At 43.2% G+C, this 26969-nt stretch overlaps 1 long non-coding RNA gene across 1 annotated transcript; it reads left to right on the plus strand.

Annotated features, from left to right (window-relative positions):
* Nucleotides 1-546: 546 nt before the first annotated feature.
* LOC137462073 (uncharacterized) lies at nt 547-25193 on the plus strand. The gene is made up of 4 exons (XR_010993571.1): nt 547-694; nt 11122-11217; nt 12905-13059; nt 24249-25193. It is a non-coding gene; the product is annotated as an uncharacterized lncRNA (long non-coding RNA).
* Nucleotides 25194-26969: the final 1776 nt, after the last annotated feature.

Below are 26969 nucleotides of genomic sequence, written 5' to 3' on the forward strand. Positions count from 1 at the left end.
TGATTCCAGTGAGATCATCTCATATGAATAAAATCAAGTATTTCTCTGCCAGAGCCATTCAAATTAGCTCACTTCATACACATAACTGAATATAAAGAATATTACGTGTCAGGTTAAGCTCTTTTTTTTGACTATCCTATTCCATAACATTTCCAAATCAATATTTCTTATCTCAACATTTACATACAAATACATACCCTATAAACCTTCTATAAAACATTTCAAATTCCCTACAAATTCATTTGCCACAATTAGGGTTAAAAAGAAAGTACTGAATACAAAGAAAACATTCTGCCTGATGCAGTTCTGCTTAACACAGTGAGACTGAGGGCAAAATTCCCTGTTGCAGGAAGAAATCCTGGTGCACCCAGCAACAACTGACCCTAAAATTGTGCCTTTAGGCCCTGTTGGACAACCTGGATTTTAACCTCAGGTTCCCTGCAATAAATGAGCTTTGTAGTGGAGGGCTGGGGTTATTTTTGGCCGGGTAACATTTGTTGTGTTCCATTTGCAGCTCTGTTCCCAAGGAGGGCACAATCCCTGTGCTCCCAGCCTCGCTCCAGCCTCGACCACTGCAGGGACAGAGCTTTCTCCACCCCAAAATTCCAACAGGAAAGCCACCCAGGATTTTCCAAGATGCTGCAGCACGAATTTTGGCTGCTGTAAACTTTGGGAAAAGCTGGATGCTTTTAAGGTGAGTGTCAGCATAGGAATCTAAAGTTGGAGGATGGATTTAGATAACCTTTGGGCAGATGGTGAAAGTTTAACATCTATAACAGGAGTTTCTTGCCACCCAGCAATTCCAAATAAAGGAAAATTGTATTTTATAATTGCATATTTACCAGGCTGGAAAGCTGGAAATGTTGAAGTGATTTATTTTAAGAACCTGCACCAAAAAAAAAAAAAAAAAAAAGAAAGAGAGGGAGAACTTTCTAACAGCATCCAAATAGCAAAATTCTTTTCCAAGTGGTGCCTGTTTGATTTTACAGGGGGTAATATTGACTTGCATTAATATGGTTTGTCTCCTGAAGGAAAAGAAGTGAGAAATTGGTGACACTTTGAGCAAGAGTTGATCTCAGTGATTTTCTCCACCAGCTCCGTGTGGAGCTCACAGCCAGGCTGCTTTTCAGCCTGATTCCCCACCAATAAAATGGGAAATATTCCTTCCACAGGAAAGCAAACTTGGAAACCTCAGGGGAAGGAGGGGACACCTCCTGCTTGCGGTGGCAAGACTTTGCTTTTCAAGCTCTATTAGAAAAATCCTAAAGAATTTTTATATTGGTCTGTGTGGAAGAAATGCAGAGTTGAGGTTAGAGGGAATTGCCAGCTTGTTCAGCAGAGTGACAGGGGTTTTGTTTTTTGCCTTTAAAAATAGGATTAAAGTAGAACCCCAGCCCAGTAATGACTTCTCTGAAAGTTAAAACAACTCTCAGGCAGTTGTTTCTTCTGCCTGCTTCAGCCAGGCTGCCAGGATGGAAAAAACTTTTTGCAGGCTGGGGGGATGGCTGTGTATTGGAATTCTGTTTGTATCCCAAAATTTTGCTGTTGGATCATCTCCTACCCTGTTTTAGTGATATTCCTCCAATGCTGCTTGTTAATTCAATTCCTGTTAACCTCAGTACTGTGTAATATTCTGTCCAGCAAAGTGCTTGCGAGGAAGAAACACAGATCAGCTTTATTTTGGTTAGTTTAAATACTTATTTTATTTTATTTTGCTGATTTTCTTAAGGCTCCCATGGGAGTGCAGGAATCTGTGGCTTTATGTCAGAACAAAATCAATAATCCACTTTGCCCCCACCCTCCAAGGAAGGGCTTTGAGGTGCTGAGAGAACGAAGGCTCCTGGCTAAAACTCAGAAATTCCACTTGCAGAAAGGTTTTTCCTCTTTCCATCCCCCCCCAAAAGTGACCCCAAACCCTGTCAGTGCCAGCAGAAATCCCTGCCTGCTGCCACAAACCCGTAGATCCGAACTTGTGCTCATATTCCTCACAAGCTTGTATCTATAGGTCTGTGGCTGGCTGGCAAGTGCACGCTGGGGTGCTGCTGCACTTCCCCTCCAAATATTCTTCACTCTTTCCTCCTTTTTCCCCCCATCCTCCCTCTTTTATTTTTAATTTTTTAAACATTTATTTAGAGGAATATAAAAATGGAGCTGCAAAGGGTTGTTTGCTTGGTTGGTGCTGAGGAAAAGGGGATGGGGGGATGTTGATTTGACATCAGGCTGAAGAAATTAAATCCCACCCATGTCCTGCCCTGCTCTGGTGAGGGGGATGCGATCGGGAGCATTCTTGTGTTGATTCTGAATCAGATAAAATCATTTCATTTATAAAGTAACATGGAGTCTTTCTTTCCTTGCTCAGTCCAGGAATTTGTGAGAGGAACAATCACTTCTCCTCCTTTATATCCAGGAACTTGGAATCCCTTCTCTGACACAGCAGGGGCTTGGCCCTCCAAGTCCTCTTTCAAAAATCAGTTTATTATAGAACCCCATTCCTCCCAATTTCATGGCATTTGTGTCTTTTCAAGTAGTTTTTGAGAGAAAATAATCATGCTTTAAAGTCCAAAAGAAGTGATAGGGCAGGAAAAAACCATGGGAGCAGGCAGTGCAAAGGCTGCTGTGGAAAAGTAACCTTTAAAGATGGGAGAGTGGAACAATTATTTTTGAAGAAGTAATTTTTTTTAAAACCCCAATGTACAGATTCTATATGAAAATAATTAGGCTGTAAACTCAAAATAAAGTCTGACTATTTCTTTCCGGCAGCTTTCAGTGTTAATTCCACCAAAGATTTGCTCTGCATTTCCACTCTTAAATTTCTCTGGGTTTGAACTTGGCTGCTTTGACATACACTACTGTAGGCCAAAAAAAAAAGGGTTTTTTTCATCTCTTTGCTGAATTTCCAGGGTTTCCTATGTGTTTTCTATTTATTATAGAAATTTTATTAAACATTTATATGAAAATTAAGTCAGAGAAGTCCAGCCACTCTTCTTTCTCCCTGTGAGCTGAAACTAAGTTTAAAAAAGAGGGGTGAGAATTGCATTTTGGTGTCCTGTGTGATGCAAAGTTGGGTATAAAAGCTGGTCCTCAATACTCCCCAAATGTTTGGATGGGAAATCAAGGAATAAAAGCTGATGAGTCGCTTCCAGCAGAACTTTTGCTCCTGGACTGTTCTGTGGTGGGATTTTACCCAGAACAGGACCTGGAGTCAGGCTCTCCTTTGGGATTTTGAGGGTTGTGCCATCCATGGTGGGATGAGCAGGGGCTCACCATGGAAGCAGGAGGAGATTGGGGCAGTAAAAAATGGTTTTCCCAGAAGATCTGTGAATAATCTGTGCCGCTTTGGGGTTGGCTTTTTAAATGCTGTGAATGTTCATCGCCTTGGATTCCCACGTGCTGGCTCCAAGGGGAGCATGGGCTCGTTTAGTCTGAGCTCCAAGGAGAAATGAGCTGGTAAAACCCAATAAAATCCATATTTCTGGAGGGTGGTCTGTCCTCTGTAAAGCCATTTGGGGTAGAATGGGCTGGGAAAAGCCTGGAATTTGTCAAGGATGTTCTGGCGCTTCAGGTGACGTTGCTTGGAGAGTGCCAAACGACCCCTGGCAGGGGAATTGGGTCAGATATGTCCCAAAATGAGGTGCCACCATTTGGTTTGGTTTCTTTTTTTTTTTTTTTTTTTTTAATTAGGAAATCAATTTGTTTTTTGCCTTTAAAAACAGAATTAAAGTAGAACCCCAGCCCAGTAATGACTCTTCTGAAAGTTAAAACAACTTTAACTCTTGAATCATAAAAGAGGAAAGACAAAACACATTTTTTTTTCTTCTCTGTAAAATATTTTAGTGCAATTTCTCTCTGCCTATGTGGGGACCTGCTAATCAATGTCTGATTTTTTTACCTCCTTTTGGCGAGAGGCTTGGTCTAAACACAGCTGGATGCTTCGAAAGGAAACTTTAGAGAAGCGGCAACAGGAGCGGGGTGAGCTGCTGGCAGGAGGAGCAGGGAGTTATTTCTGGGGCTGAGCGTGTTTGCTGATTGCTCCCGGTTTTTGGGCTGAGTTTGGGGTTATGCTGTGGCCTCAGCTATGTGGGACAGGCTCAGGGAAGCCTCTTGGAGGCTCTTGGCTTGTGCTGGGAGGGTGGAAGGAGGGCACCTCTGGAGCACCAGCAGCACAGCTTCTTGTCGTTGTTGAGGTGGTCGTGACACAAAGTAGAGGCATTCTTCTACCCTAACTATTAACTGCAATAAGTCAACATAACACCACTAATAAAGAATAACAGTAACTTCACCTAACTTTCTAAAAATACTTTATCTAACTACAAAGTTCCCTCCTCATCTTTCTTTAATTTCTCTCTTCTTTTAGTCTCCTTAGTAACAACCTTAAAGAAAACTCCTTATCCACTTCTTCTTTCTCAGCTTCTCCTCACTCCTTTAGCTAACAGACCCTCGGCTGGCCCCTTCTACAGCTTCTCTGAGCTCAGCTTACCCAACAAACCCAAGAAAACCTGTTCTCGCTGAGTTTTAAAACGCATTTCAGTTTGTCTCCTGTTAAACTGCCCCCCTGCTCTTTTTTAGCTGCAGCCTCCCATATTCTGCCCCTTTGTTTCCCAGCTCTTTGAAAAGCACTGCATTGTGGTGCCAGCCTTCATTTGTATTTCCCTGCTGCTGCTTGTGTTCCACTGCACTTCATTAAGCTCTCAAGTGAAACTGGAGTCTGACAAAATGATGTGAAGAACCTTGAAATGTGCCTTCCTTTTAGGATGGAGGAGCATCATTGGAGTCTGTGCAGCTCCTGCCTGTGCTTACAGGGGGTTATGTTGTTATTATTATTATTATTATTATTATTATTATTATTATGTCCCCCTTAAAAAATTATTATTCATTATTTTTATATTCATTATTATGAATATAATTCACTATCCTATATCACATATCACATATTATATATCATATATCATATGTTATATATAATATATAATATATCATATATCATATGTTATATATACTATATACTATATACTATATACTATGTACTATATACTATATTATATATTATATATTATATATTATATATTATATATTATATATTATATATTATATTATATATTATACATTATGCATTATGCATTCTCTTTTATATATTATGTTTTTTTTATTATATATTGTATTGATATATACCATATTATATACTATAGTATATATCATATAGAATATATTATATATATTTCATATATGAGGCATTATTATAATATTTTTTCTATTCATTGTATGCATTATTTTTTATATTCACTATTTTTAATTATTACTGTTATTTCCCCCTCCCGCTGTGGGTGAGGAGCTGGCATTTGTGCTGCAGCTTTGATCCAGAGTGCACAGAGCTCCCTTCATCTGCCACTGAGCCTCAGAGCCCACCTGGAGGTGCAGGGGGACTTAAAGAGGCACTGCTGGAATCAAACCAGAGCACCTGGATGTGGGAATTACCCCAAAACGTCCCAATATCATCTCCAAAAAATCAGTGCCTTCATTAATGCAGCTCCTTGCTCTGGAAATGGGCAGAGTGGCTGCTTTAGAGGTTAAAAAAACCCAAAAAAACAGCAACAACAACAAAAAAACCCTTCCTGTGTGGCTGCATCTGCATCTGGGGAGGTTTTGCTGGGCTTGTTTCCTTTGGCCAGAGTTAGAGTTGAAAGCAGCAGAAGTTCTTCTCTGAGGAAGCAAAGCTTGCCCAAATCTCCTCTTTTTTAATTTAAATGTTAATAATTGGTAAATCTTCTTTTCCTCCCTCTAAATATCACTGTGCCATTTCTCACTGAGCATTCCCCACTCCTGCTGCTGCCTGAGATCACCTGTAAGGTCTCCTGCAGACAGGGATGTCTCGTGGTCCCCACTGAGGGATGAAAAGGGAATTTATTTGTGTGTTCACTCCTTTCCCAGCCTGGTGAGGAGCACAGTGAGCCCTTGTCAGCAGAGGAGCACACAATAGCACTCTGATCGTAATTAGAATAACCATATGCAGTGGCAAATGGGATTCATGAGAAGCAGAATGGAATTGTGTACCCTGGAATTTGAACCGTATCCAAATACTCTTATTCAGATAATCAAATCTGGTTAAACTCTTAAAAGGCAGATAAATTTCAGTATTCTGGTTATTTCAGTAATCTGAATTTTTTTTTCTCTCCCCTCCTCCCTCTCTTTTTGTTTATTTGCTTCTAATCAGTAAGGGAGGAAATAAGGGAGAAAATAAGTGGAGGATTTTTAGGGGGAGGGATCCAAGCCTTGGGCACCTGCCCTTGAGCCAGGAATGCTCTGTGGCTCAGGAGCATTGCAGGAGTGGCATTCCCTGAGCTGCAAGTGCTCCAGCTGGGCTGGGGAGCCTCTGGTAGGATTTTTGCAGGTTCATGGTGAAATCCAGCCCCAACAATCCACCCTGCAAGTGGCACCAGGTGTTGCTTCAGCTTCCTGTCAGTTCCTTCATTTTTCGTCATGCAGGTGAAGCCAGCCTTGGCTCCAGGTCCAGACCGTGCTGTGCAGGGTTTCAGTCACAAAGCAGGCCTGGGATAAGCCAAAAAATCCCCCCCAAAAAAAAGTTTTGGGGTCATTTAGCGTCATCAGCACTTTTTACTTGTGCCACTTTCCCCCCTTCGATCAGCACAGGGTGCTCAGCTTCTGTTGTCTCACCCAGAGCTGATGCTCCAGCTCCTCCCAAAAACCACATTTGGTTCAGGACTGAAATCTCAGCCACCTTTACCCTAGAAAAACCCAGAGATTGAAATGTAATATTGAGCAAACCTTCAGATTGCTGCAACCCTGGCTAAAAGTTGAGGCACGGTTTTTGTCATGAGTTGAAAAATTTTGGAGAGCTTTCAAAATATTTACTTGCTCTGGATTTCAGCTGAGCCCAGATGAGGCTTCTTTCCCTACTTTGCAGCCTCGTGGACTTCCAGCCCTTTTTAGTGTGTTTGCCAGACTTCTAGGAGAGCTCTCTGAGCTGGGGTAAACCTTTGAACCTCTTGAGGTTCCTCATGACAACCAACTTCTTAGAAAGTTTCACCAAAAAAAGCTGAAGGAATGAGGTGAGCAGCAGGAATCATGTCAGTGTTTCCAGTGTGAAACCCCCTCCTGTCTGGGGTTTATGAAAATCAGCTGCAAAAAAAAAAAAAAAAAAAAAAAAAAAGGAAAATATCACTCCAGGCTGAAATTTGGCAAATGGGATCTCAGCCCTCCAACTGGAACGATGGCATTTGTGGGTTTTTGTATTTAGTTTTTGCTCAATGACTTCAGGAAATGCATTTGCTTCGGGAATATTTTCTGTTTTCCCACCCCCTCCTTTGGCAAGCCCTGCCTGGGATCTGAGAGGGAAGGTGAGTTCCTCCTTCTTCTGCACCGTTCACAGCCCAAAAGATTCAGAGCCAAACCTCAGCTGATGATTTTCCTGATTATAGTGGGACAAAATTCAGCTTCCCTGACCATCCGTAGTGAGTGTCCATTGCTGGAATCCTGTTCAAAGTCAGTAGGTCTGTAAATGCCTATAAAGTGTGATTTAGGGCAGGGGATTCATGCATGAGGCACTGTTTTATGGCATTATTTGGGAATATTCTGCCCTCTGCACCCCTGCTTTTCCGTGTGACTGAATTGCTGCTTTCCACTGTTTGAAAAGAATGGGATATTGCAGCCAGGCAGGTCCCAAAAATCAGCTCTGGGTTGGGATTCTCACCTCACTCTTGGGGAAATTCAATAGGAAATGTGGGTAGGGGAAGCAGCTTTGTGTATTTTTCTCTCACCTGAAGCCAGAGAAGGGGCAGGCAGTAGAACCAGTGAGGAGTGAAAACTTCCCAGTCCAGACTGAAGCTCAGTCCTGGTGTCTCCTGAGGTCGGTGGAGTGGGCAGGTGGGAGCTCCAGAGCTGGAGAGCCTGAGAAGAACTGCTCCAGTGGCATTCTGTCTCCTTTGGGAAAGAAATATTCACTGGATGTGCATCCCAGCATTTCTGTGGTAGGACAGCAGCTGGAATCACGTTTCCTTCAGGAATCGGAGAGTTACAGGGAGAGAAAAGACACAATTTTTTAATTACACTGTAGCTTTAGAATAAGGCTGGGCTGGGCTGGGCCAGACATTCCCTTTGGTCCCCAGAAGTGTGAAATCATTTCTGGGATTCTGAAACAGCAAGAGGCCTAAAAGGGGTCCCAAACAAAAGGCACTGGGGCCCCGTGAGCTGATTTAGGAGCACAGAGCTCCACATGTTCAACAGGAGCTTCCTGACATCGATAACGTATCGCAGCATTGTCACTGGATTACAGATTCGCCCTAATTGCGTAATTAGGTATGATTGTGCTAATTGGGTAAAGACATAATTGACAAAAATCACCAGAAAACAAACAGGGAGCTCGGTGCCACCACGAGGAGGTGTCACAAGTGCTGTGCCTGCCTCTGCTCTGCTGCTCCCCCGAGCAGGCACGGAGCGGGGACACGAAGGGACACAAATCGTGGCACAGATCACGGCAGTGAGACTGCTCCTGTTTTAATATCTGACCTCAGTTCCCAAACTCTGGCCTTCCTGCCTTTGTGACCAGCAGATACTCTAAGTGACAGCACGACTCGAATGCCGGGCACCTTTTCCTGCTGGAAATTACAGTTCCTCTGGGATGCAAATACACTTTGAGCTGTCCAAGCTTTGAGGGAGCAAAACACCTGTAGTGAGTGATGAAGCCATAAATGGGGGGAATTTTCCAGAAAAATTTGTGCAGCAGGATGGGGAGGTGTCTAAAAGTTGACCCCAGAAGGGTGAGTTAGGTGTCAAACCCTGGGACAGAAATTATTTTGGTGTTTAGAAAGTTCCTGAAGTCTCTTTGTGGAGATGGAAGAGCAGCAAGGAGAGGTAGGGAGTCATTCGCTTTGGCCAAGCTGAGAAAAATTTAGGTTATTTTGGCCTAAATCTAAAGTAAGGAATTAATTATTGTAATTTATCCATAAAAAGACCTTTGCTTGTAATTTATCCGTAAAAAGACCAAGCAGTATACAAATGAAGCAAAACTCTCTACCCCTCTCTGTCTTCCCTTTTAGAGCAAATTATTGGAGAGTTTTGGGTATTTTTTGGCTCAGCTCTGCTTTTAAATACCTGGTGTGCAAGAGGTGCCTGTGTTAGTGCTAACGGCACCTTCTCATTAAACTGATCAGATATAGGTAATAATTGATGAATTTTCAGTTGTGAAATGTTGGATATTACAAGAGTGAGATGCAGAAAAATTCTTGCAGGGATAAGTTGTAGAAAACGAGTGGTTTAGCTGAAATGGTTTTGTTTATAAAATGTGGAACAGGCTGGTTTTGGAAGTCTGAGTGGGAATTTGTCTGCTCTGTGACCCAGAGATGGGGCAGGATTTGGGATTTTCCATCAGCCTAACGCAGCACACAGGTTCACTCCCTCCCATGAAACGACTTGAGTTAAATAATTGGATTTCCTGTTGGACAAAAGCTGTTCATTGCACAGAAATGATGGTGTTGCCTCGAGGAGCTGGGCCCAGGATGCTTTTAGGCAAGGATGAAGCTCCTGGTTGGAGTTCAGGGCCAGAAATCCGTGGTTTCTTTATCCAGAGCTGTGCTTTGGTCACTGCTCTAACTAATCAAACAGTTAACAGTGACTGTGCTCTCTGCTGCTGACTCAAATATGCTGCATTTCCATGCTTTGGTCAAAGTAAACTTTACCGAATATGGAGTCATAAGAAATTGGGATACCATCAACATCGTGGGCACTCAGACATCACAGAAAGATTATTCTGCATTTTTTCCAACGTGTTCTCCTGCTCTTGCAGGCTGAATTCTGGGCAGTGATGCTGCTTCCCATCTTCCTCCTTTATTTCCTGCCAGGCTTGGGGTGTAAAGGCAGGGCAGTGCCTTTCCCATCATCAGAAATTCTGCTTAATCCTGGGAAAACAGAGCAGCACGTGCATTCAGCAGCGTTCATCCCTGAGGTTTGATTCCCTTGGGAATCCCCTTCCAGCACAGAGCTGCTGTGCCAGGGGCTGGATTCACCTGAGGGGCAGCTCCTGCCCCACCAGCACATTTGAGGATGATGATAATAATAATAAATATTGATAATATTGATAATATTGATAATATTGATAATATTGGTGAAAATGATAATGATAATTATAATGATAATAATCAGGCAGCCTGCTGCTTTAAGTGCCACCTTGGTGGGTGCTGGGTGAGTCACAAGGATAACACCCTGCTTGTTTGGCTGGGAATTAACACAAGTTAAAATCGTGTGGCTTGTGAGGGGAACGTGGCTGGCTGCTGAGGGAGGCTCGGTGCTGCTTTCCCAGAATGGTGCATTTGGACCCTTTGGTGCAAGGGTCAAATTCACCTCAGGATTTGTACCCCTTCTCTCCCAACCCCATTCCTGCACATCCTTCAAACATCCAGGAGCCAAGGTCGAGGTCAGCGTGGTGTGTTCAGAAAGGAAAAGACTTGTCAGGACAAATTTCACCCTAAGCCTTCTTTAAATGCTTTTCTTAAAAAAAAAAAAAAAAAGTCTGTCTATGTTCTGAATCTGCTGTGGAAGGGGAATACACCATTATTTTGGCCAGGGTAAAAATTCCATCTCGTGTGAAAACATCCGTGATCTTGTCCAAACCCAGCAGGAATTACCCTGGCTTGTTGTGTCTTATCAGATTTCCATTGTGGGGAGCTGAATTTGGGGTTGGTGTCTTTCCCCCAGCAGTTTATTCCCTCTAAATTAAACCACTGAGGATTTGGAGGCCTTTTTTTTTTTTTTTTTTTTTTTTGTGTGTAAGTAGAAGCCCCTGAGGTTATGAATTTTTGACTGCATGCATCCAGGTTGAGGTAGTAGGTTGTATAGTTTAGAATTACACCAAGGGAGATAACTGTACAACCTCCTAGCTTTCCTTGGGTCTTGCACACACCGGCGCGAGGAGCGACCAAAAATCCTCAGCCCTCTTTGCTCTGGACACCTGGAACAGGAAAAGAGCAGGTAAGACAAGCTGGAAAAACCTTTTTAAATCCTTCTGCCTCTCTAGAATTATCAAAATGTTGATTTTACAAGCGTTTTTCTACTTGTTGGTGCTGTTTTATTGAGTTTGTAGCAAATCCAGTGATGTTTGTCTTCCTTCATTAGCCCTCGAGCAGCACGGTGTTAACATTCCCAAAAAAAGCACCATGGCAACCTCTCAGTGTTCTTGCCTTCGTGGTCAGCAAGCAGAAGTCTCCAAAGGTAAAATTATCCTGTTTTTTTTCCCCCCTTTCCATTAATCTTTGATTGGCTCACTTAATTCTACACTGGGAGTGAAACAAGCCTGGTGATTCCAGATAAAACCTTGGAGGGTTTTGGTGAAAGTACCTAAATCTACGGAGCCCTCAGGAGAGCTGTTCCTTGGGAATATCCAGTGGGGAATGTACTCAGCTAAAATGGGGGTTTTTAGGGGTTTTTGTACATTAAATTTGGATGTTTCAAAGCAGAGGTTTGCTTCTCCCTCCCAGAAGTTTGGGTGAAGGAGATGGGGAACACCCCAAATGTTGTGGGACCAAACCCCCCCCACATTTCTGATGTGTTTTACAGGTCTAAAACACAGGGAATTGGGAATGTCCAATTTACTCAATTGCTCCTGATATTCTTGGTTTTGTTTGCCTGAATATTGGAGACCTGAAAAACCCTTGAAACTCTCCTAAAGCTGGAACAGAAAATTGAACGTTTTGATGTTGGCAGCACTCAGGGTTCAGGTCCTCTGGGGGCCTGGGTGAAGGTGGTGGCCACAACCCTTGGTCAGGGCCCAGGACCTGAACTTAAATCTTTTCACTCTCTAGATGAGTAATTCTGGCAAGGTTTTCTGAGTTCCCAGAAATAAGAGGCTCTGTCTCTTCCTAAACTTGTTCAGTTGGTGAAGAAAAGTAAAGAGCAGGCACTGGGTTAATTTCATTAGGTTAATCTGGAAGTGTGAACACGATAAATGATATTTCAAGGTATCTCAATAACCCAGAAAATGGGGATTTTTTCTGATAAAGTGGCCCTTAAAAACTTAAATATCTGCAAATCCCTGTTTGCTGAATGCAAGGAGAAGCTGTGAGGGTTACTAGGGCTCACTTTTGAGTTATTCCAAGAGTGGATTCATGGGATTTTATCCCATCTTGCTTTCACAGAGGTTACAGGTATCACTGCCATGGTTTATAGCTCTGCAGCTCCTCAGGACAAGGAGAGGAACTGGGAAAACACAAGGCTGCTTCTGTGTTTCAGGAAGGCACATGCCCTAGACACATGCAGGTAGTTAAAAAATGAGGAATCTTCTTGGCACGTTCTAGGCACTACCTTATTTCCCCCCCATAAATCTTTCTGCAGATGGAAGTGCAAATTTTCAGCTGCATTGATTCCCATCCAACACAGAGGTTTTTTTTCCATGAGGATTGGGTTTTTTAACCTGTTTGGGACTTCTTTAGGAGCAGCTTTGTGAATAATTCCAAATAAGAACAGGCTCTTCTTTTTTTGGTTTTTTATTTTGTGGTTTTTTAACCTGTTTGGGACTTCTTTAGGAGCAGCTTTGTGAATAATTCCAAATAAGAACAGGCTCTTCTTTTTTTGGTTTTTTATTTTGTGGTTTTTTTAACCTGTTTGGGACTCCTTTAAGAGCAGCTTTGTGAATAATCCCAAATAAGAACAGGCTCTTTTTTTTTTGGGAGGTTTTTTTTTTGGTCATTTTTTAACCTGTCTGGGACTTCTTTAGGAGCAACTTTGTGAATAATCCCGAATAAGAACAGAGAACAGGCTCTTTTTTTTTTTTTTTTGGGGGGGGGTGTTTTTTGGGGGTTTTTTGGGGTTTTTTTAACCTGTTTGGGTTCACTACTTGTGAACAATCCCAAATAAGAACAAGCTCTTCTTTTTTTTTTTTATTTTTGGTGGTCGATTTCAGATTTGCTCCGCACGCTCAACACTTCAGGAGGTTCAAAACTAAGGATTATTTGCAATAATCCCATCAAACACAACTTGATGCTAACGCTGCGAGATGTAAATGAAAAGATCCATCCCGCTCCAAAACCCGAGGAGCCGTCATTAAAAAGGAGAATGGTCAGTGGTGAGCATAATTCAATGTGCATATTTTCCCTCTGAACAAAACAGCATTCCAGCTCTCCCCCTGATGAGAGGAATGTATTGTCAATTAATTAGACTCCCATCATATGTCCTCGGATGCCCTTCCATCATATGCCTTCCATATGTCCCTATGTCATATGCCTTCCATATGCCCCCTGTGTAATTAATCTCCCATCATATGGCTTCCATCATGTGCCATTTAAGTAGATTTCCAGGAGAACGTGGCACTGTTACAGTTTTGGACCTTTTGCAACGAGGAAAGGAACAACTCAGGAGCTGTAAACGAGGAGAGGAGGAAGCAAAAATGAAGGTGGCTCGCCCTGAGAGCTGCCTTTAATTGCTGGGTTTGTTTCGCTCAGCTTGAGCAGTGGAGGCACAAAAGTGTCCTGTTTTCCTTGGGTTCCAGTCCCAGTTTTTATTCAGTTCAGCCTCTGGACAGCCAGGGAGATAGCGACTGTTTTTCAGGGAATGTTTCCACTGGAACGTGAAATGCAAAAGAAACAATCCACCTCCCAGAAAAGTGTTTGTCCTGCGATAGGGAAATGGAAACTTTGTCCTTGTTTTGGGTCCCTGAACATGAAGTGGAGGACCAGAAATAGCCTGGGAAGGAATTCATGGAGAGGGAATGGCCCACTCCACTTCCATCCCTGGTCTCTGGACCATGGATGTGTTTCCTTGCCATGACGAGGCCTTGGGAGATAATGACCAAGCAAATGTGAGATGGATTCCAAATTTACTGGGATTTATTAGGGATAAAGACCAAAACAAGGCACTGATGCTTGCACGTGTAATGAAGGAAACTGCAAACATCCAAGGAATTATGGAATGGTTTCCCATGAAAGGACAGCTTGTTTGCCTTGAGTAGAATTGTGTCTCTGTGCCTTCCTTCTTCCCAACAACTTCTGAGACTTTTCAATCCCAATCACACCTGACAAAAGGGCTGTGACTTCCAAGGTTGCTCTGCTCCAGCTTTGCAGGAATTGCAGAAATTCCTGCTGTGCATCCCAAAATCCCATCCATGCACCCAGAAATCCCATCCATGCACCCAGAAATCCCATCCATGCACCCAGAAATCCCAGCCACACACCCAGAAATCCCAGACATGCATCCCAAAATCCCAGCCATGTATCCCAAAATCCCATCCATGCACCCAGAAATCCCAACCACACACCCAGAAATCCCATCCATACATCCCAAAATCCCAACCACGCACCCAGAAATCCCAGACATGCATCCCAAAATCCCATCCATGCACCCAGAAATCCCAACCACACACCCAGAAATCCCATCCATACATCCCAAAATCCCAACCACGCACCCAGAAATCCCAGACATGCATCCCAAAATCCCATCCATGCACCCAGAAATCCCAACCACACACCTAGAAATCCCATCCATACATCCCAAAATCCCAACCACGCACCCAGAAATCTCATCCATGCATCCCAAAATCCCAGCAAGAGACACAAAAATCCCAGCTGTGCATCCAGCAGTCAGGAAGGAGGCTGAAAGGACAAAAAGAAGGTAAAATAGTCATTTGTGCTGAGATCTCTCAGTTAAAAAATGCAGAGTATTTTGTAACATATCCCAGGTTACCTGGGTTGAATGTCAACAGTTCCAACTCCCACAGGCTGAGAACCAGTGTATCCCTAAGAACTTTGTATTCCAGCTGCTGGAGCAAGGTAAAACCCAATATTTGGATGTGCTCTGCCTAGATTAAGTCAGTATTGACCCAAAAATCATCCTGTATTTTCTGTGTAGGCATTCTGCACTGTTTGTAAGACAGGAGCATTCCTAAGAGACAGGTGACAGCTCTTGTTCTGGCTTAATCTTTAATTTTGAACTCAATCCTCATTTAAATCACACACAGCAAATACCACAAGCGCATCTGAAAGCTTCAGGTCATTAGGGAAATGATTTGGGAAATATTTTGTGGTCTTGCACCATCATTAGTTTGCCACAGTTGTAAAATGCATATTAAGGGAAGCTTTCAAGCCTCTTGTAGAGCACCACTGAAATCATCTGCCCAGAATTGCTACTCAAGTGTTGTATTCTGAAATATTTTATTCTTCTGGCTTGCTGGGCAGCAAGAAAATCCTCACAGTAGTGCTCACGCTTTGCTGCTCTGTTCTCACATGGCTCTGATGCTTGTGAAAAATGAAACTTTCATCATTTGAGGGATTTTTTCCTTCTTTTTTTTTTTAGTTTTAACCACTGAGTTCCATCTACTTCTACACCCAGCTGAAACTCTGCTGCCTCCCTCCTCAATCGGAGGCATTAAGCAGAGTCAAATTTGTGCAGAAAAGTTCTGTAAGGACTGGGATGAGATGGAGTGGAATGCCAGAATGACTCATTGTTTCATGAATAAGGCCCTGAGTGTTCTATTGATGCCATTTCTAAATCTGTGTAATATCTACAGAATTCCTGTCATAACTGGAATTCCAGGCCCAGCAACCTTGGGAGCTAAATGGTGATGATGATGGTGATGGGGTTCTGCGTGATTTAATCTGGATTCTGACACGCTCCTGCCTGAAAGCTGATCAGACAGTTAAAAATAAGACAATTTCATTCCCCAGACTCAGGGCTGCTCCTCACGCCTTTGGGAGTGCCAGGAGAGGGAAGTTCTCTCTCTGTGTACGTGTGTTGGAGTTTAAAAGTATAGAATTTTATATAAAATGATGAATAAATTAAAATTGAAATAAATACATTAAAACAATGCTAAAAGTATAGAATTTTATATAAAATTATAAATAAATCAAAATATTTAAATAAACATATTAAAATAATACTAAAAGTATAGAATTTTATATAAAATGGTGAATAAATTAAAATCTTTAAATAAATATATGAAAATAACACATAAATAAATAAAATATTTAAGTAAATAAAATTATTTCTATAAAATTTTAGTCTCTTAGGGACACAGATGTCCTCTCAGTGAGATGGGGACATTGATTTCAATTCTCAGTGAAAGGATGAGCTGGTTTCAATATTTGGAAACCAACGCTCTGAGGCCACAGCAGAGATGGGAGTGCACATCTCTCTCTTTTAACCAATCTTTTCCTTCTCATTCCCATTTTCCCTCTTCATAGCTTGGGGATTTAAGTGTAAAACCAAGTTCAGCATCTCTGGTGGAAGTTTTTGGGATAAATTCTGTGTCCACTCAGCCTTGAGTCAGGGACAAACTCATAATCGTGGTGTTGGACTAGCAGGGTTTCAGCAAGCTGGAAGAGAAAAGAAATCCCATGTCTGGAAATTTCCCACAGCAGAGGAAAAGCCCAAATATTTGGGAATGCATCCCCCTTTCCTTTTAATTTGCTCTTTAAATTAGACAAAACTCCTGGTTGCCCTGACTCTGCTGCTGCTCCAGGCAGTCCCACTTGCATATATTTAGATTTATACATTCAAAATATAAAATGTATTCTCCCCGAGCAAATAATCTGTACATGCTATAGGGTGAAATTAGCCTCTTTGTGCAATGTCATGGCCCTGTTTCCTGGTGAAATAAGTTCAAGAATCAGGTTTCTGGGGCAGACATGGAAAGAAATTGAAATTCTTCCTTCTGTCTTATCAGCAGTGGCTCCTCCCTGCCATCACCTCCACTCAAGACCCTTTTGAAAAATCACTGAATTCTTGATGGGCAACCAGACTTTGCTGCCTGTTTTTCTTATATCCAGTAGATTTATAACTCAAGCCATGGATTTTAGTTTTTATGAGCATTTTAGGCCTCGTTCCTTCTATAAAATGGGAGTGGTTAAATCTCTGCCCAACACTAAAGGGAAATTTTTGAGTCCAAAGACACTAAGATGGCACAGGGGCTGTTCACCCAGATCTGAGAGGACAAAGAGTGGCTAATAACATGCCAGCAAAAAGCAGAGATAAATCTGAAATGGAGACACTGAACCAGGCCCATCAGAAAGGAAAAAAACCTAAAAGAATATTCTGAGGAGAAGAAAGGATGAGGAGGGAGACTGGGAATCTCTCAGTTTCACAAAGTGAGTGCAAGGAGTGAAATTAAATAGTGACAAATTCAAACTGTGTTATAGAGCCATTCCTTTTCCACCAGTATTTAATTAAAAAAAAAAAAAAAAGGAACCTAATTGCTTTTAGAAGTTAATGGGAACGTTGCAAGTCTAGAACAGATTAGATACTTGTGTTTTTAATAACCATACACAGAATTATGGGCATTCATTGTAATAACTTTGGAACTGAGCTTAGACTCCGTAAGGTTTGGGATGAAAAGCAGCAACACAAGAGCAGGGAAAATCCAGTGGGAAGGGCGGATTTGGGCTGTCCAAAGCTGCTAATTCTGGTCACTTTTGGGGGAACATATTGGGGAAATCTGGAGCGTGGCCCAGTCTGTAGATGGCTTCTCCAAAGGACTGAGCACAGAATTTCCCACTGGCAAATAAAACTGAGGAGGGGATGGATGTTTGCCCTTCTCCAGGCTGAGCAGCTGTCGGAGTCCAGGACATCCCTCTGGCTGCCCTGGCTGTCTCGAGACCCTGGAGGGGGCTTGGAGACCTTGGCATGAAGGCAAAAACACCTGTGGCTTCGACTTTAGCCCGTGGGGAAAACTGCCAACTTTGTGTGAGGAATTACAAGCCACAAGGGTTTGAGTAGTGTGGTAGTTGAGTTAACACAGGGTGGAAAAGTAGAATTTTGGGGTTTTTAGAATGGGGTTCAGGGGTACAAGATGGAGGGGTTTGGGCGTGTCCTGGCCTTCTTCTCCTTCTTCTTGCCCTCCATGTCTTGCTGTGATGGTGACACTTTTCTGTTGGTTTAAGGCACAGACACACTGCCCAACAGAAATGACAGATATTGGCACGTTATTGTAAACATGGCACACGGAGTTTTTGGTATAAAATGTGAACACCGCCCTGAGGGCAGACAGAATGCCATGGCCGACCTGCTGGACAGAGCTCAGCAGGGCAGAGAGAGAATGTTCTGGATAAGGGAAAATAAACAACCTTGAGAAGCCGACCCTGCGCATCCAGCCTCCTTCTTTGGCTGCACAGGCTGGGAAATGAGGACTTTTACACTTCTGGGGTCAGCCCGACACCCAGACCCCGAGAAGCAGCTGCAGTGTTCATGGCAATTATTCAAACGTGTGGCACTGAGTAATTCCTGTGCAGTGCAAATAAGAGCAGAGGAAGGGCAGCGAAATCCCGGGCCAGACAGAGCATCACTGGAGGGCTGGGCACAAAACCCAGCTCAGTCAGCCACAGATCTGCACCTAAGCATGGGCTGTGGCCTTTTTCCTCCTCAGGAAATGAATTTCCTGTAAGCCTGGCACTACCAGAAGTCACAGAAGTTTCAGAAGCAGTGAGGGTCACAGCTGGCTCTGCTTTCCCAGCCCTGTTTCACTCCCAAGCCACCCTGGCTGGAGATTTGTGGTGCAGCAGCTCAGGCTGGTGTGAGATTTGGGGTCACCACAGTCCCTGGTGAGTGCAGGCAGCCCCTTTGTGCTCCTCAGCTTAAGTGAGATTTAAGGAATTGCTGCAAACAGCAGGTCAAACCCATTCTGGGATTAATGGCATTGGTGTGGCTTTAGTGAGAAGTTTGTTTTGCTTGTGTTTGAAGTGGCCTCTCATCTCCTCTGACAACAAACAGCAGCCGTGGCATCCCAGAGGGGTGGCTGCAGCCTCAGCTTCCCCTTGGCTCTGCATTTCCTTCCACAAGGGATGTGGAGGATGGGATTTGGAAAAAAGAACGAGGAAGAGATGGGAAAACAGGGAGGAAATTGGAAGGGAAGATGGCAAAACAAAGGAAATTGGAAGGGAAGAAGGGAAGGAAATTGGAAGGGAAGAAAGGAAAACAGGATGGAATTTGGAGGGGAAGAAGAGATAATGAAGGAAATTGGAGGAGAAGAGGAGAAAACACAAAGGAAGTTGGAAGGGAAGGAGGGGAAGAAGGGAAAACATGAAGGAATTTGGACGGGAAGAAGAGAAAATACAAAGGAAATGGGAAGGGATGAAGGGAAAACATGAACTTGGAAGGGAGGAAGGGATAACAAGAAGGAAATTAGAGGGGAAGAAGGGAAAGCAGGAAGGAATTTGGAAGGGAAGAAGGGAAAGCAGGAAGGAATTTGGAAGGGAAGGCTCCACTGCTCTGGGCTGCAGATCTACAGCTGATTTTAGAGAGTGCCCTTCCCTTCTGAAGTGGGAAAGGAACTGATTTTCTAAGAGCCCTGAGATAGTTCAGTCACGTGCTTGCCTTCATTTGCATATGAGGATAATTATTGAATGAGGAGTTAGCCAGGGGAGGTGTTAATGGAGAAAACACAATCAGTGTCCAGTGCATTCCGTGTTTGTAAAGATGTAGTGAGGCTGCTGAATCAGGGCTGGTTGGAGGTTTTAGGATAGAAGTCACTGCTCAGAAATATCATATTTATTTTTTTTATTATGATTATATAACACAATAACTTTATAATACAAGAAAATATAGTCTTTAATGTATAATATTATAAATATTTATAATATTATATGAATTTTTATTATTGCTTAACTCTCAGCAACAGGGAACTCTCAATCCATACTCAAGTCAAGGGTTAAATGTTTAATCCATAAATTAGTGATGGGAATCAGGAAAAGTCTGCTTGACATCTGAAATCACAGAGAGGTTTTATTCTCTGTAAGAAAAAAAACCCTCTCCAAATTATTTAAAGCCTTTTTCCCTGGGCCAGTGTTTTTTCTTGGTTAGCAGTGACTTTGTTCACTCAGGATTTTCCTCTTCAAGAGGAGCTGACTCCTGGTTTAAATTGCAAAGAAAATGTCTCCAGGTGCCATTCCCATGGATTCTGCTCCAAATTTTGGGTATGGAATCGATGTCATGTGTCACCTCCCTGTCCCTAGGTCAGCTCACAGGCTGTGGCAGTGACACTCAGCCTGTCTTTAACAGCATTGCCTTTAACAGTCAGCTCCAGGAGTGATGAGCTCTGCTGGAAATTCACTTTTTTGTTTGCTTCTTACTCTGAAATCTCAATGGGTTCAGAATCCCAGCATGGTTTGGGTTGGAAGGGACCTTAAAAATCATTGAATTCCACCCTTGCCATGGGCAGGGACACATTCCACCATCCCAGGGTGCTCCAGCCTGGCCTTGGACACTTCCAGGCATCCAGGGACAGCCACATCTTCTCTGGGAAATCCATTCCAGGGCCTCCCCACCCTCACAGGGAAGAATTTATTGCCAATATCTCGTCTAACCCTGCCCTCTGTCAGGTTGCAGCCATTTCTGGAATAACAGCAAGCACAAAACCAATCTCTCCTGTGCCTGGGTAGCTGAGGGAGCTTTAAAAGCCCCAAACAGGACAGAACTCCCTTGGGAAGCTGCAGGACTGTAAAGCAGCTCCCTCCCTGCCTCCTGCCACATTGCATCACATCTGAACAGGGCTTTTGCATTATATATTAGCAGAGATTTGTCCTCACATACCCTCCTCTGGAGAAGACCATTTTTAAATCTTTAATAGGGCATTAGAGCAATTTGCCTGTGATTTAGCTCTAAGTGGGCAAGGAGAGTGGTGACAAACGAAGCTGGGAGGCCCTGAAATTCTTTGAATATTCCATGTTTTCCTGGAACTGTGACGAAAATGCTGCCAGAGAGGTCTTGGCAGGTTTTCTAGGTGGCTGGCCAAGTCTGAAGCAAGTGTGGATGGTTAACAGGCTAATGCAACTCTGGTTCCAAGCTCAGACGTATAGAACATACATTTTTATTTAAGAAATCCCACCACATGGAGGAGCAAATGTAGTGCTAATATATCTTCCTGAAGAAAAATGGCAAGGGGAAAAACAGTGTCATCTTGCCACGATAAAATAAAGGTTCTTTTGCCCTTGCTTTTTAGGGACTTGGGGCTGTCAGCTGAAGGAAATGAAATCCAGTGGCTTTCCCATGAGGGCCCCTTATTAATCAGGAATGGCTTATAGAGCAATAGTTTGTGTCTGAGGGAAGAGGCAGAAGTTGTTCAAAGAATGGATTTCCGTTGCCAGATTGACTTTTTGTTGTTGCCATGCGAGTAATTAAAACTGGCAATTAAGCAGGGAAGTGATCAAATAATCACTTGGGAGCTACTGCTGCACTTGGCACCACGTGGACCAGCAGCTCCAGCGAGGAGCAGGGACCACCCATGTGGGTCAAACAGTGAGAATGAGGGGTTGCTGCTGAATTACCCCAGGTAAAGGTGGCTTTGGGAGGGATTTCTCTGGGAATTGGTGTTTCCTGTGGGAAGCACAAGTTTGGATTTCCTGGAGACACCAGGTGAATGAAGGTTGTCACTTTAGTCTTGTCCCTTGCTCGTGTGCAGCTCATGGGGCTTGTCTTGTTTTATTATTGATGGGGCAGAGGCTGCTCAGCCTCTACCTGTAGAGTGAAACCATTTCTTTTTCTTTATTAAGCCCTTGGTGCAGGCCCAGAAGTTCTGCTGTGGACTCCCTGTGGGGTCTGGGATGAGTCACTTATTTTTCTTTGGTTCTACTCCCTGCCTATAAAATAGAGGTCCTTGTTCCTCCTAAGGGAGTTGTAAAGGCAGAGGAAGTGATCCTGAATGAGCTGTTCAGAGACACTCATGTTGGAATTGCAAGGATCACACTGGGAAGAAATATTTCTGATGGGCTGACACCTTTTTTAGCTTTACAGAGGCAACACTGATAAGATTTATCAACCAAAACTATTTTTATGCAATCGACTCGAGAACGTTATTACAACACGTTAAAAATCCTAAATAATGTGATTTATTATCATAGTAAATAAGCTGTAATTCAGATTTTTCTGCCTGTTTTCTTCACGTTGCATCTCCTGGAAGTGTTAAGGCTGTCTTTTTGCATTATGGCCAGGAGGAGCTGTGAGTTTAGGGTGGAGCAGAGGCTGCAGTGAAGCGATGCAGAAGTGCAGAGGGGCACCGGGAGCTGCGCCTGCCTCCTGCTGCTATTTCTGGCACGCAGACACTGAGCAGTGTCTGCTGGGCCCAGCACAGGCCCTGACACTCGTTCTGGCTGTCACATCCCTCTCCAGACGTGGCTCCCTGGTTTTTAATCCGCTCCCGGCACCAGTGGAGTGGCTGGACGAGCTGGGTGTGAGGCTCTCTGCATCCAGAGCCACAGAGAGACCATTTTCCTTTTCCTTGCTTTACCACCTTAAGATCCAATCATTTTATGGCCTTCTCACCTTTATTATTTCAGTTTTTCCCCGTTATCCAGGGAGGGGTGGAGTTGGAGCTCAAGGAGAACCTGTTCCACCGCAGGCAGAATTCCCCACCTGGAGAGCCCAGAGCTTTGATTTCTTTGATAGCAACACCAAAATATCTCAGCATCCCAGAGTCTCCCCTGTGAGGAGACATCCCTTTTCGCCAGGAGTTTGCAGGCTGGGTGGATAAAGCAGGCAGGAAAGGGGAAGGGATGGAGAGACTCAGAGTGTCAGTGAGCATGTGGAATCCTCTCTGCTGGTTTGGGATTGCTCTGTGCCAGCTCCTGCCTGTCCCTGTGCAGGGATTGGTGCCTTGCACCCACCACCAGCTGGAGAAAATATTTTGGTGTCCTACCCTTGGGTTTCATTCTTAAGCAGTGGCTGGAACATGTATGTTTTTTCTTGCAAGAAATATGTTTTGAGGTTTTTTTCTTTTTTTTCTGTTTTAAATTGTGTCAGGTGTAGTAATAGAAAACCTGGGAAAGATGCTCTTGTTTTGTCTTTTAGGTAATTCCAGGCTCTCTTTAAAAAGAAAGCAGTGCTGGTGAGAAGGATGAGGAGTCTGACAGGAGCTCTGGGGGATGCTGAATTCTGGAATTTTGAGGTTCCTAGGTCCCTCTGATCTCTCAGGGCTCTTCCCAGACATTAATTAAGGCTCAGGCTCCCAGCTCCTTTCTTAGGTGCAATAGTTATGTTACCAAGGATTGAAAATAGCCCACAGTGAACTTCTGGAGGAGATGGGAATGGATCTGTGGACTGCAGCACTCCAATCTGGGAATTACAATCTTTATTTTCCATAGTGACCCTAGCACTCCTTTCCTACTGAAATACAATTCATTCTAGCTCTTCTCTCAGTCTCATGGATCTTTAATTTAATTTTTCCACTTTCCCTGCCAGCTCAGATTCCCAAGTTGTCCCTAAACTTTCTGCAAGTTGAATTTAGGTTCAGCAGTTTAAGCTCCAATTGAACAGCCTCAACAGGTATTATTTTTACTGGCTTTTTCAGAAAAAAAAAAAAAAAAAAAAAAGAAAAAAAGATTTGTTTGAGGGACTCCACCTTTTCATGCAACAATTCTATTGGAATTTGAATTAAAGTTTAAAAAAGCATTAAATGTTGACCAGACATATCTTTTTTGTGGCAGCCTTGTAGGGTGACATATTCCTACAGCTCCATCTCTTAGTAACTGATGTATTTCAAAATTTGCCAGATTTCAGGGTGAAACCTCAAATCTTGAGAAATTATATCTCCAAACCAGGTTAGATTTATCTGAAATAAGAGCGACCTTCTTGGAGCTTTTTTTGTGTTCAGAATTAATCGGGTCTTAAACTTTTGGTGGCCCTGAACCCACGTGAAATCTGAGGGGTTTGGGTGCTTTATGTGAGATGGAATTGGCAAATCATGCCAGAGTGATGTAGTAATTCCTTGTGTGGCTTCATCCACGTAACTTTGGGTTTCACCTTGAATTTCAAACTGGTAAAATCCATTTTGTTTTAGGAGAACTCGGGATCAGGACAGACAAAACAGAAATTCTGGGTTCGTTGTTGCCACTTCTCAGATTTTGGATGAATCAGGCTTTGTGACCTTTCTCTCCAAATCCCTCTGTGATATTGGCTGACCTTTTGTTGAATTCTTCCCTTTTCCCTAATCCTGGGTTTCAGTAAGTGCAGAGTCCCAGGGCCTTTCCCACTGCCTCAATTTCCTTTTCCCTTGCTTTACCTCATTAAGATCCAATAATTTTATGGCTTTCTCACCTTTATTATTTCAATTTTTCCCCATTATCCAGGGAGGGGTGGAGTTTGGGCTCAAGGAGAACCTGTTGGCAGAACTGAAGGGTGGGGGGAAAATCCAACCACCACTTTTTAGTGCTTGGGGGAGGCAAAATCTGTTGGTTTGGAGGGGAAAGTTGCTGGGTGAAAAGGATTTGGTGGTGCTGAAATGGGCCTGGGACGATTTTGAACCACACTCTGTCCTCTCTGTTGAATACCAGGGGATCAGATGAGGGAGACAAAAGCAATCTGGACTCTGCAGCTTCTTCCAAGGATCCACAACCCACCAGGGATGTGGTAAGTGTTGTCCTGATGGTTCTGTATTTTTACAGAATGTTGATTTTATCAGTGATTTGCTGTGCAATTGCTCTGCAAAACAGTGAGGCTCAAATTAGAAGCTTTTTCTTGTCAAAAGCACCATTCTGGAAATGTCCAAATCATGACAACTTTGCCCAGTTTGGCTTTCCACTCTGAATTTTACCTTTCCTTACATCATTCCAATTCTTGATTTCTATTACGGGATGTTTTTACTCCCCTGAAGACATTTTATTAATTTGGAGACTATTCTCATGTATGCTGTCCTTACAGCTGAGCTCTAAGCATTATTTTAAAGATATTTCCTAAATGATCTCTGTCCACTTTGCCCAGAGTGAAGTTATTGACTGGCCTCAAAAAGGCCTCAAGGTTTTATAGTTAATGCTGAAGTCCCTAAAGCTTCCTCCCTGGCTGAACATCCCTTCTCCTGTGTGTCTTCCCCTTTGAATTGCTAATTCCAATTGATCTGAGGGGGAAAAAATTGTAATAGTTTGTATTTACTCTACTTTCTGCTACAACAGCACCTACCAAGGACTCTCCTTCTTTTGATCCTGTCTCCATGATTAAATTCATTCTTGCTTTCTGTTTTCCAGCTTCTCTCTGCAAACTTTCTTTCACTCCATTTCTGCAAGAATTTCCTGCAAACCACGTCCTAGAGAGGATTAGTGGAGGGGATACCAATTTTATTTATATTTATTTACAAACGGACTGCAGAGATTTGGCCCCTTTTTGAAGATGAGAACAATTTTCAGGCCTCTTTCTGTTGTGGCTATTTCACTCCAGAAAAAAAAAAAAAAAAAAAAAAAAAAAAAAAAAAACACCAAAAAAAAAAAAACCAAAAAAAAAACAAACCCAACAAACCACAGAACAACAGAGAAATATGAGAAGTTGTGGAAACCCCTCAAATTTTCTCTGTTTAAATTTTGAATTCCTGCTGGTCACAGGTGATGCTGCCAGTTGTGGGTTTTTTGTGTAGTGCCTGGCCCAGAGCAGCAAGTTGAGTTAAATGCAAAGCTGGGATCAAACCAAACAGAATGACGCCTCTTTTTTTTTTTTTTTGGTCATTTTTATTTTATTATTATTTTTATTTTATTATTTTTTTGCCAGCCCGGAGGCCTTTAACATTTTGGAATTTGAGTGTTTGCAAAACAGGGTTTCTGGACTGCAGTAAATGAAGTGCCTGGACGTCGGTGGTGATTCATAAAAGCAATTAAAAGAGGAAAGTGCTTTTCCTCTGGGCGGGATGTCTTGGTTGAGGATGTCCTTAAGTGAGTGTGAAGTGCTCAGGCAGTGGTCAGGGGATGGGGGCTCTGTGTTCCAGGCCATGGATCTGTTTCCAGCAAACACTTCTTTATCACGTGCTGCTGCTGATTAAAACCTTTTTTTTTCTCACTGAATCCCAGAGCATTTGGGGTGGGAAGGGAGCTCTGGAGACCCCCCAGTCCAACCCCCCTGCCCAGGCAGGGTCACCTGGAGCAGGGACACAGGGACACACCCAGGTGGGGCTGGGATGGCTCCGGACAGGGAGAATCCAAAACCTCCCAGGGCAGCTGAGCAGGGCTCGGCCACCTCCGTGGGAAGCTCTTCCCCAGGTTGAGGTAGAACTTGTTGAATTTTACTTTCTGGCTGTTGCTCCTTTTCCTGTCACCCAAACCAGTCTGGCACCTTCCTCTGACACCTGCCTTGGGGATATTTTGTATGGATTTAGGAACTGAATCTTATTTAGTTTCTATTTCAATATAGTTCCCATTTCTCCCTTCTTAAATTTGAGGACAATCCCCCTGAGAATGCAACATTTCCCGTGGGGGAAACGTGGTTGTGGCAACATAAATACTGGCGGTGATGGATAATTGAAATTCATCAAATATGATCTTTTTTTCCCCGCCTAGTGCAACCCCCTGGCATTTCTGACCCTCCCCAAATAGAAACCACCCCATTTGTACAGCTTTAAAGTGATTTTTCCAGGAGCAAGGCTGAGCTTGGCTGGAGCACGATGGAGTTGCACCCAAGGATCCATCAGCAGGGCCACGTTACCTAAGGCAGAAGCAGACCCCACGGCACTCCCTACAAACCTCCCACGTGGCTTCTCCAGCCTTCCCGACCAACCTGGTGGCTTTTAGGGATGGTTATCAGGCTGTCCCAGAGCAGGCACTTCCAGTCTCGCTGCCTGCTCCGAGGGGATTCCTCTCTCTTCTCTTGGAGCTCGCACAAATTGAAGTTGTGCCTTCCGGTGGCTTTGCCCTCCCTTCGTGCCCTTGGTTATCCCATCCAAGGGAGGCAGAAGAGTTTACTGATTTATCATGGATCATTAGGTGGAAGTAACCATTCTTAAAACATCAGGATGGATACAATAATTAGGGATGTGCTTTTGTTAACACCGCCAGCCTCTACCCTCTTGTACTGTACCCTTGGGTACTAAATAATTACCCACTTTGTGTGGTTATCTAGCTCACTAATTACCCACAAAAATTGGGGTCAGGTGTTAACTGCTTGAAATAAGTATCCTCCAAAGGCTTGGCTAAAATGTATAAAGAAATTATGTGTTTGCTACAAAACTTTGGGAAAAAAATCAAACATTTTTTATTGGGAAGGAAGATAAGGAGACAATGGATGTGAAATGCTCTGTG

Source organism: Anomalospiza imberbis, chromosome 24 (assembly GCF_031753505.1).
Source record: "Anomalospiza imberbis isolate Cuckoo-Finch-1a 21T00152 chromosome 24, ASM3175350v1, whole genome shotgun sequence".
Classification (NCBI taxonomy): Eukaryota; Metazoa; Chordata; class Aves; order Passeriformes; family Viduidae; genus Anomalospiza; species Anomalospiza imberbis.